This window comes from Nelumbo nucifera, chromosome 5 (assembly GCF_055504915.1).
Source record: "Nelumbo nucifera cultivar China Antique chromosome 5, China Antique-T2T, whole genome shotgun sequence".
NCBI classification, from domain to species: Eukaryota; Viridiplantae; Streptophyta; class Magnoliopsida; order Proteales; family Nelumbonaceae; genus Nelumbo; species Nelumbo nucifera.
The window spans coordinates 60,785,736-60,797,051 of record NC_142653.1 but is presented as its reverse complement, the minus strand read 5'-3'; the positions used below and the strand labels follow the sequence as shown (position 1 = coordinate 60,797,051).

Genomic DNA, 11,316 nt, shown 5'->3' with positions numbered 1-11,316 from the left:
CTACTGAAAACTAAAACTCAAGAACACAATTGAATACCTCATTTGGCGAGGGTACTTCAGAAGTTGCATCTCCCGTAAACGACACAAGAAAGGTAGGTCTAGAAAATGAGAATATGAACAAGACGACCGACCAACAATGAGCATTGGAGTTTACATCTCGAAAACTTGAAGAAGCCTTGGCTCAATAGTACTTATAACAAAATGTTGACCAGTTCTAGAAAACCTTTTGTACCTTACAATTTGAGTTCTAATAGAATTTGGTTTTTGTTCCAAATATCATATCTACTTCTACAGAAAAGAAAGGCAATGGGGCCCCAATCCCTAAAGACCTAATTGAGTTGGGCTTAGTAGGGAATGATGACCCAACAATTGAATTATTGAGTTGAACTTTGCTGACACACTAGCTATATTGACAAGTCAAGGCCTAATCACTAGTATGAACCCAACTTATTCAAAAGGGCTGAGAGGTTTAGCCATGGAATTAAATGACTGAAAACCTTATACGGACACTTGATGGAACAATGGGGTTATTGCCCCTAGTTGTGCCAACCAAGTTGTTACACCAATTGAACCACCACCAAGCGTGGCTGACTTAAGGACATAACCAAGATAGGCTCAGTAGGGAATGGTGGCCAACAGGCCAAGTAGTTGATCCACCGAGCTGAACTATGCTGATACACTGGTCGCACCGATGAACCAAGGCCCGGTCACTAGTACAAACCCAACTCAGCCAGATAGAAGGTTTAGTTGAGGAATTGAATGAATAAAAAGGCTCATACAATCCACTTGATGGAATAATAGGGATATCATTCTTGGTCGTGCCAACTGAGCTATCACATCGATCGATCGAGGTAGCATCAAGCGTGGCCTGCTTAAATAGGCTCAACAAGGAACGATGACCGAGTAGTTAAGTTACTGAGCTGGACTTTTTTCGATTCACTGGTCATGCTGATTGGCCGAAACCTGATCACTAGTATAAGTCTAGCTCGTATAGAAGGCTAGAAGGTTCACATGAGGAATTAAATGGTTGAAAGACTTAAGCCATACAACCAAACAATTGGGTTTTCTCCCTTTGTTGTGCCGACCCAGTTGTTGCACTAACTTCCCACAACTTAGGCCACCACTAAATTCTACACCTAGGCCTTGGTCAATTCATTACAAAAACATACCCACACCAACTCCATGCAAACCTTGGTCATTCCACCATGACTACTGATTTGCCCTAACTTGACATAAGCTTCGGTCACACCACAACATTTATCGACCTGCCCTAATTCTTACAAAGGCCTTGGATAAGCTAACTTGAGTATTGACTAGCAAACAAACTTAAAAAGAAAATTGAAGGAATAATAGTTCTGTTCTTAAAACCAAATTTCATTACATGTCATTTAAAGGCCTTGGCTTCCTGAGTCGCACAAAGTTTACAATACAAATAAATGAGAAAAAGGAATAAAAAAGAGAAGGAACAAAGGCCCAGAACATATACACATAGGAAAGGAAAGAAACATATTATGCCTCCTCAGTATTGGGGCCATGGTCATCTTGGTATCACCCTTATGTCTTGCCAATACTATCCTTGGGAAGCTCATACCTTCCCTCCACCTCTTCGACCTCGATTTCAAGAATAGACTCATCCTTGACCAAAGTCCATAGGCCTTAGTCTCCTTAACCTAGACCATAATGCTCTCCTCAACTGATGTAAGGTGATTGCCAAACTGGAAAGCTCAGCCGACTACTAGAATAACTAGAGTTTGAAGTAGAACTACTAGACAAGGACATTACAAAAGAGCAAAAGGAACTTACCGAGCAGAGAATGACATCGAACATTGGGTTGAACTCCCACATGACCTAGCTTTGCTTTTATCTCCCCAATCTCCAAAAGAAACCGATAAAGTCCTGGTCCCTTGGGATCCTTAATGATTTAGAGTAGCTTATCACCAACGACCTAGATCTCACTCCGATTTGACAGCTGTCATGCATCTCTTGATCTTGGGGTTTCTCTCATAGATGCCTTTAGGGAAAAGTACGAATACACACGATGCAGAATTCTGAATTCCAGCCACCCCCTACGAGTAGCTCTCTCCCTCCCTATAAACCACATCCTGCCCGTGAATTTGGCATCAATTCACGGTCAGGATGCATTCCTCATGTACTTTGTGGCTAGTAAATATGACCCCTGGAAGAGTACGTACAACCCATATGCCATGGATGAAGATAGTTATAGTTTCACAGAATTGAAACACAACTTAAGACTTAACCTTTTTTCTTTTTTTTTTTTTTTCATCCAACATTACTTTCATCTATCGAGCTAAACCTCCTACTGTCTAAGTGTGAGCATCGGGAAACGGTTCACTTGGGCTGGATTTGGAATCGCCATCCATCAGTTAAGGAAATGGAAATGATAGGACCTTCAAGAATGACATCAAAAATCGTTTCACTTATAATGACTCCAAAGCACGAGGCATTGACTACACCGGTCCAGGTAAGACTCGGATGGGAGAGGTGGGGCCCACATAGTGTCTCAAACAAACAAGCATAAATGAGAACAAAATACGAGAATAAATCAGCATAAAAATAAATCCTCCCTAACTAATCATTATTTATGTTTATTATTTATTATTTTAGTTTTCTCAAAACTACAGAAATTGAAAATCTCACACTACTCAATCATCTACTATTCTATCTCATGGTCATAAACGACATCAGAATCATATAGACATCCAATAGAAGGCATGAACATGTATCACAATAAAACAATCTCAATTTCAGAATCAAATCAAATCCAATTATTAGAACGAGAGAGAAGAATAAACCGATATATCATGATTTCAAGCTTTCAATGAACACCCTATCGCAGAGAAATCTAAGCTTCAATCCCTAGAGAAAATCAAGAGGAGAATTAACATTATTAATAACATCATCTCATTTAGCTGGAAAGAAAACTGCAATATTCAAAAAATAGAACCGGTTTAGTTTCTAAAAAATTTACATAACCATCTAAATCCTACAAAAAAAGGACTAGCTAATCTGGGTTGGTATCGAGAGTTTATAAGAGCTGAATCAGCTATGTCTCTCTCCTTCCAACTATAGATATAGAGAAAGCCGAACAAAACAAGAAAAGAAATAAAATCAGATGCAGAGAAAGCAGTATGGAAGCTAGTTGGAATGTGGCCTGATATCAAGATTGAATGCTGTGAACGGGAGGGTGATGAGAAGAAACGCTCGATCTAGGGACGATCTAAATAGGGAAGTTGAGTCCATTGATATTTGAGAATGAGCATTCGAATGAAGGGAGATCTTAGTAGACCGCGAGCTTTAGCATTTGGTTGGTGATGGAAGCTTGAATGAACACGGTCACAGTAGCAGCTGTTGTAAACTTTTCATTTAACAACGGAAATAACAAAGGATTGGGAATTGGCTGAGTCCGAGATGTCCCCCTGAGTTCCTTTCTTCGATCGACAATGGCAGTTGGGGGCTTCAACCGAAAACTAGAAGAAGAGATTCGACAACCTAGGCGCGGGTTTTGATTGAAACTGACGAGGACAGATCAGTCATCGTTCCTATTTAATTGACAGAGAAAATGAAAACAAGGGATTCTAGCCCTCCGTCTCAGATAAAAATGGCCTTCGGTGGCAATCGGGGATAACCTAGAGAGAGGTTAAAACAAGTGGAGAAACAGAGAGAAAGAAAGGTTTCGTGGAGGTTGCCGCCGCTTGGTTCAGATCTTCCACTGTAACTCGTTGCAGTGGTGGTGTTAAATCTAAAGGAGAGAGAAAGAGAGGATGAAGGGGTGAGAATCAGGAGAGAAATGGAAGAAAGGAAAGAAGAGAGGGAGAGAGATGGATTGGCCGGAAGTGGAGGAGATTACTACAGGTTCGTCGCCGGCACTCTCTTCATCTTTGGTTCAGTGGTGATAGAGCAGCCAAGACGAAGAAGAAGAAAGAAGAAGAGAATGGTTTTGTATACGTGGATCCACGACATTAACCGAAATGGAATCTTTTCGGATGAAGAGGTAAATTAGGGTATTTTTGGCTGACATTTGGTAGGGTGGGGTTTTTGGACGTTCAAGGTTGACCGGTGGGGTTCAGATTGAGCCAAATGGGCTTAGATCGGACAAATCTGGAAAGGGCATGATTCGGTCAATGTAGAACATTAAGACGAAATCTTGGTGTGATGAAGAGGTAAATAAAGGTAGTTTTGGGTAAAATTTCATAGGGTAGGGTTTTTGGATAGTTTGAGGTGATTAGTAAGGTCAGATTGGGCCAGCTAGGCCCGGATCAGAAGGATTTGGAATTTGGTCAAATTGAAGTTTCGAAACGTAATTTAGGTGCAGCGAAGGGGTAAACAAAGGTGTTTTGGGTTAAAATTTTACAGGTGGGTATTTGGAAGTGTTCGGGATCAAATGGTGATGTCTGATTAGTCTTGGAGGATCAAGATTATAGGAATTTGGGTCAATAGGATGTTCTAGAATGAAATCTTGGTTTGATGGAAGGGAAAATAGGGGAATTTGGGGTTAAAACATTATGGGCAGGTATTTTGATGTATCCAGAGTTTAATGGTGTGGTTTGATCATTTCAAATGTGTTAAGATCAAGGGAATTTGAGCAGACATCAGAAAGGAACCTTTGCTTAATAAAGGGGTAACGAAGGAATCTTGAGATGAAATTTTATGGGTAGGTATTTTGAGAGGTCTCAAGTTCGATGGTGGTGTCTGATAAAAAGTGTAGATGGGATTGATCGGGGCCATCGGATTGGTATTAGGTAGTTTTGACGGTGGATTTGAGGGCTATTTGGGTAAAATCTGGGTTTCTTGGGTTTTTTAGTGTTTTAGAAGGATTGAAAGGGTCTGATTAGGAATTTGGGGTTCAAGAGGCATATTGAGCAAAAATCGGGTGTTGAGACTAAGCTATAAGACCATCAACACCTAATTTTTGCTTGGTCCCTTCACCTTAACTCTCCATACCTTCCTTTTAGACCCTGAAACTATGAAACAAAACCGGATCAAATTAAGACTTTCCAAAGCTAAAATTCCCTCTTTTGACACAATCCACGGGAAAATGAAAACCTTGAGATCATCAACATTGACATCCAATCGGGTATGGCCCACAGTTTGGAAAACTATAAATTAGTTACACATCCAACATTCATCATGCCAACTCCTTTTTTTCTAACAATCTGATCCAATGCATCCATTGCCTTAAGATCACTAGGATACAATCAACTAACAAATCTCACCGTGAATCTATGACAATTAACCATAAAAACACCAAGGTCCCATTTTGACGGCCCTGTACAACTAGAATTAGAAAACCTAGATTAACCATTTCCTTTTTAGATCAGAACCATCCACTTGACTCTTCACCTTAATTCGTTCCTATCCACCAAATTTTATCCCAAAATTCCCTCATTTGACTCACCATCAAGCCTAGATCCTATTTCAACAAATTTCATTGATTAGATCTTATCATCTATTACCCTAGCTTCATTTGTCCAATCAAAACTCACCATTGTATTTGGAAACCCTAAAAACCTCAGCATGTAAAATTTCATGACTAAACTCTTCCATTAGATCGTTAAGAAAGTGATTCCATTTTAAACCTTCTCATTAATTGATAAACTATTGGCTAAAACCTAGACTCAAACTAAATCTATCAATCTACACCTCTGATTAAAGATCCATCACCTTTATCAAATTCAGGATGTTCAAAAGTGGCTACCCACCAAATTTCATTAAGCAAAGGTTCTATTTCAGTAGATCTCGTTGATCTAAACTTGTTAGCCATAGATCTCCATCATCCTGGCCATGTTAGACCAATCGGACCTCACCACTGTGTTCAGAGACCCAAAAAACCCTAGCACATCAAATTTCACGACCTAATATCCCCTTTGACCATTAAACTAGGAAGATGCCATTTTGATGTGCCAGATCGAATCCCCATCTTATTTGTTTCAAAATAAACCTCAAAAGGGTCATGGCTGATATCAAACCCATTCTTGACATGATCAAACACCTGGACCAATGAAACTGAGCCTAATAGACCCAAAGATACCCCCATTTAAAACTAAGAAAAAACAAAATAACTTTTGTAAATGGGCCAAATTTACATTTTCTATCACTGGTAGCCTCAAATATGAGACTTCCATGATAGGCATGCCCCAATCTCCCACTAGATGCACAAAACATATAAAAACCATCCAAAATCAAAGAAAATCTTTCATAAAGGAGGAAAGCTTAACTAAACACCTTTTTCTTTAAAAAATCCTTGCCCTTTTTCTTGCGAAAGCTCTCTTGAAGCCCAAGCCCTTCAATTGAACGAATTTCAGAACTCTCCCCCTTCCTTTCTCTATAAATACTAACCCAACTCGAGCTCAAGAGGAGTTGAAGGGGGATTTAGAGAGGACTTGGGAGGGGGGGGGGGATCTAGAGAGAGGAAAGACAAAAGAAAGAGCCAAAGAAGCATGCCCAACTCCTACAGGTAACCCATTCGCAAGAAAATCTCCAAGCATTTGAACCTGAAATTTTGAATCCACTTACCATGTTTTAGATCTAAAACTTGCACAATATATCCAAACTTCCAACTATCTAAAAGCTCTTCCAAGCTCATTCAAACCTTCTCTTCGTTCAGTTCAGCTGTAGGGATCTCAGTAACAAGGCAACATATGAGAGGTAAGCCTTTCACCACATTTCCCAAAGTGGCCATGCAACACCTTGGGATAAGAACTATTAAGGAAAATGGGCCTAAGGCTCATTACTAATATGATTAGTTAAGAGATCACATGACAACTTAAGTTATGTGATTTGGGTTGAAAATGGGCATGGGTTTAGGTATTGAGCACCCATTCTCTTAAGAAGATAATGCTTATCAATTAAAGACAAAGTTCTAATCCAAATTTGATTTGGATAAGCTTAGTTAGGTTAGGAGAGTGCTCTATATAAAGGACTAAGAGGGGAAGGGGAAATTTACCAATTCTCTCTACTATCTTGCTCTTTCTTCTTCTCCCTTTGCCTCCAAAATCCCTAATTCGACCCACTTATGATAGGGGTTGATTTCCAAAAGTCCTCTATTACGTTTTTGCAAGAAAAATATCAGAGGATATCAGGTTCCCATACCCACTTTGATCCAAACAAGTTGGAGACTAGTTTTTCTGAAATAGTGTTGCTAAATCAACTTCATGTACATACTATGCCATCTTCAGTTGGAGGCTGATTTTGGTATTGATATTGGGCATGAACTCCACTCTGGGAGATGCATATTGTGGACTCCATATTAGATATAATCATTTTTTAATTTGTTTTCAAATATGGTCCGGTTTAGTGTATGATCGATAATGAAAATTTAGATTTCAAAATTATCAAGAAATCGGTTCATGAGTGGAGTTAGAAAAGTTTTAAAAATTTGGCCAGCAAGTAAATTTGGTTTGGCCATGTTTAATCTAATTTCTAATCCATTGAACAATGGTGTAAGAGCACTAGGTTCAATTCTTGGACTAAACTAAATCAGATTTGAAACAAACATCAAATCGACATGAACTAGTCTAGCTGATTTGACATCGTCAATACATTGGGGCCAATGATTTGAAATTTAATATTTATATTTTTTGATATTATTTGGAATAGTTCTATGGTGAATTCTTGAATTCTTGGGCAGAAAGTGTGATGGAGATCGATTTTTTTATTGGTGGCAAGTTTAATGCACACTATGCATATTGATATTATTGGTGTGTAATTAATTAATATTTTTATTTTTCAGACAAGATGTATTAGGGATTTTCCTGATGTAAGAATTATAAATTAGGGTTTTCTATGTTTGTTTACATTGGAGAACACACTAGAGATGGAGAATGATGGAGAATGGGATTGATGTAGAGATAGCAGATCGATGGATTCTTGTAGATTGTCTAGATAAGATTCAAAACATTATACCATCAACCATTGTTATTTCATTCTATTATTTTTCTGATTGTTTTCTATTTTGATTGTAAATCATACCTGAGAATGTTTAGATCATAATCTTTATGAGTTGATGCTTGCTTTGGGCACTAAACCCTAGGTTGATTTAACCTAGTTTTGGTTCACCTTACATGGTCCGAACCTAGGTTCTTTGGGGACTGTTAACAACCCCTTAGATCACTTATTAAGTGATCAATTTTGGGCCTAGATTAGGGGTTTGAAGGGCCATTTCATGGACCAATTTAGTCCACACTTGTGAAAACTAGTTAGGTATAGATTAAAGCAAGATAAGCTTACTTTAGCATGGACTGCTATATGGGTCGAATTGCTTTTTGTAAATGGGCTCATATACAAAGTAAAATTTTATTGGATAAATGGGCCCAATAATGGGTTGATAGTATATTAGTCGAAATGGATCTGGGTTTTTACAATCTTTAAGTTGATTATTGATCAATTATGTGTAATGTGTTATGTAAATGTGATTCATACATGGGCCATAAGTGCTTGTCCCATGCAAAGACTTTATGTGGCTCTTTGCATCCCTCATGGCTGAATGCACATCATTTCCATGATATCCATGGATCATTGAATGATTTCTCACCTAATGGGCCCTTCTCTTGTTTTCTTTCAGGGCCCACTTAAATATAACTTTATGAAAGTTAATGGAAACCACTACTGTATAGGATCTAAAACCAACTTAGGGACTAATATAATTGTTCCCTCACCAATGATATAAGTGCTAGATGATAGGGAATATAATAAGATGACATCTCTAAAGACCTTTTGTCATTAGCATGAAAATGGACTGAATTGGTGAACAGAGATACACCATGAAAATGGACTAAATTGGGGCTCCCGATATAACGAGTTGGTACTTATCGATTGAAAACATGAATAGTGTCTTCATCATTGAGATAGAGGAAAATCTCAGAGATGAACACATAGAAATGGAATGTAAATAAAAATCCATTCTACGGTATATAACATGAAACAATAACTAGGTCGTGAACTAATTATTCATGTAATTTGTTAGAAATGGCACACAAACCATTCTCTAAGTTGTTGGATGATAACAAACTTAAAGGACCTAACTATGTAGATTGGATTTGCAACTTTAACCGAGTGCTCACGTCTAAGAAAGTAGACAAACTTCCCAAGGAGAAGGCACCAAAACATCCTGGTGAAAGAGCTTCTAAGGCTAGAAAAAAGGAATATCAGGAATGGGAAGAGAAGAACTTTTTTGTCTGTTGTTACATTATCACCTCATTGGACAACACTATAATATGAACAAGCTAAAAACATTTTTGCAAGAGCTCGACAATATGTTGCAAAGGACCGAGGAACTAATCCTAAAGGACAAGCCAGTAGCCATGCTTGTTTAAGGAGGAAAATTTGGTAGAAAGAAACGTAAGGGAAAGAAGAAGTCTTTGAAGAAGGATGACAAACAAAAAAAGCAAAAAAGAGATAAGTCAATGGATGAGTGTCACTTCTACAAACAGACCGATCACTGGAAGATGAACTATCCTCAATACTAGAATCCTTTAAGAAGAAGAAAGAAGGTATTTTTGAAACTCATGTCATAGAGATCAATATGTTGGCCATTTCTGCTTCCTAGTGTATTGAGTTCGAGGCTTTTACTCATGCATGTAACACTTTGCAAGGGTTCAAGGAAAGTAGAAGGTTGAGTGATGATGTGATCGTATTCTACATGGGTACATCTGTAATTGTTGCAATTGCTACTATAGGATTAGTAGATTTAGTTTTTGGAGAAGGGAATATTACCTTACCCTAAAAGATTGTCTTTTTTTTTTTGCAACATAGGAGAAATTTGATTTTAGTTTCTAAGTTATTTAAGGATGGTTATTCTATTTTATTTAGTAATAAGATTACAATTAAGTTGAATAACAAATTCCTTACTTTTGAAGAACTTAAGAATGGTGTCTATGTATTCCACCATTCTCTAGAAACAAATGTGATCAAAATAACATCGAAATACATCCTCATGAAAAGAACATGAGAAATTGTTAATCCTATATGGTTGTGGCATTACTGACTTGGCCACATAAACATAGAATGAATCACAAGACTAGTGAAGGATGATCCTCTAGATTTTCTCACAATAAAAGTTTTACCAACTTGTGAACTTTGCCTTCAAGGAAAGATGACAAAGATGACGTTTATAGGTAAGCTTGAAATAAGTACAAACACACTTGATCTTATACATATAGATGTATGTGGTCCCTTGATTGTTAGGACACGTAACCAACATTCATATTTTATAACATTTATCAATGACTATTTTCGATGTAGCTACGTGTACATAATAATATATAAGTCTAATTCCTTTGAGATGTTCAAAGAATTTAAACATGGAGTTGAGAAATAGTTGGGGAGATAAATTAAAGCCTTTCGATCAGATCAAAGAGGTGAATATCTCTTTGATGAATTTGGGGACTACTTAAGGGACAACATGATTATATCATAACTGTTTCCTCCTTCTACACTACAATTAAATGGTGTGTCAGAGAGAAGAAATTAGACATTAATGGATATGGTTTGGTTACTCCTTGTCCACTCAAAACTACCCATATCCTTGGGGGCACACATTAGAGAATATGATTTACGTGTTGAGCTGGGTTCTAACCAAATTAGTTCCTAAGACTCCATAAGAGTTATGGGCTGACAAGAAACCAAGTATCAAACAATTTAAAGCATGGAATTTTCTAGCATATGTCAAAAAGACAAGTATAGACAAAATGTAATCCAAAACTAGTCATTTCTTATTTGTAGGCTACCCATAAGGACTCCATTATGTATATCTTCTATACCCAAGAGAATAAAAGGTTTTTGTTAGTTGAAATGCCTACTTTGTAGAAGGGGACTACATCTTAAGCAATCATCATCAAGAATAACTTCTTGATGAGGAAGGTTCAGGGGTTATTAGAGATAACCCGCATGTTCTAAATATCATTACCTAAACAAGAAACTCTCCTCGGGTGTCTAAATCTCCTGTGCATTTCGATAATGATCAAGAAAGTTACTTGATGAAAATCATGGATGATGAGAAACAACTCTTGACTTATACAAAAGCTATGTTAGACACAAACTCCTTAAAGTGGGTAGATAACATGGAAGCCCAGGTGGACTCAACGAATAAGAACAAAGTTATGACATTGGTAGAACCATCCCATGGGGTGAAAGTGATTAATTGCAAGTGGATTTATAAGAGGAAGAAGAGCCCTGATGGAAATGTTGGGATCTACAAAACTTGATTTGTGATGAAAGGTTACACTTAGAAAGGAGTTGATTGTGAGGAAACCTTTTTGCTCTTGGCCATGCTTAAGTCTATGAGGATACTATTGGCTA

At 37.7% G+C, this 11,316-nt stretch overlaps 1 long non-coding RNA gene across 1 annotated transcript; it reads right to left on the bottom strand.

Moving 5' to 3' along the window:
• Positions 1 to 1,353: 1,353 nt before the first annotated feature.
• Positions 1,354 to 4,065, bottom strand: LOC148791669 (uncharacterized). The gene is made up of 2 exons (XR_016076503.1): positions 1,804 to 4,065; positions 1,354 to 1,693 (listed from the first exon to the last, which is right to left on the bottom strand). It is a non-coding gene; the product is annotated as an uncharacterized LOC148791669 (long non-coding RNA).
• Between the last annotated feature and the right edge of the window lie 7,251 nt (positions 4,066 to 11,316).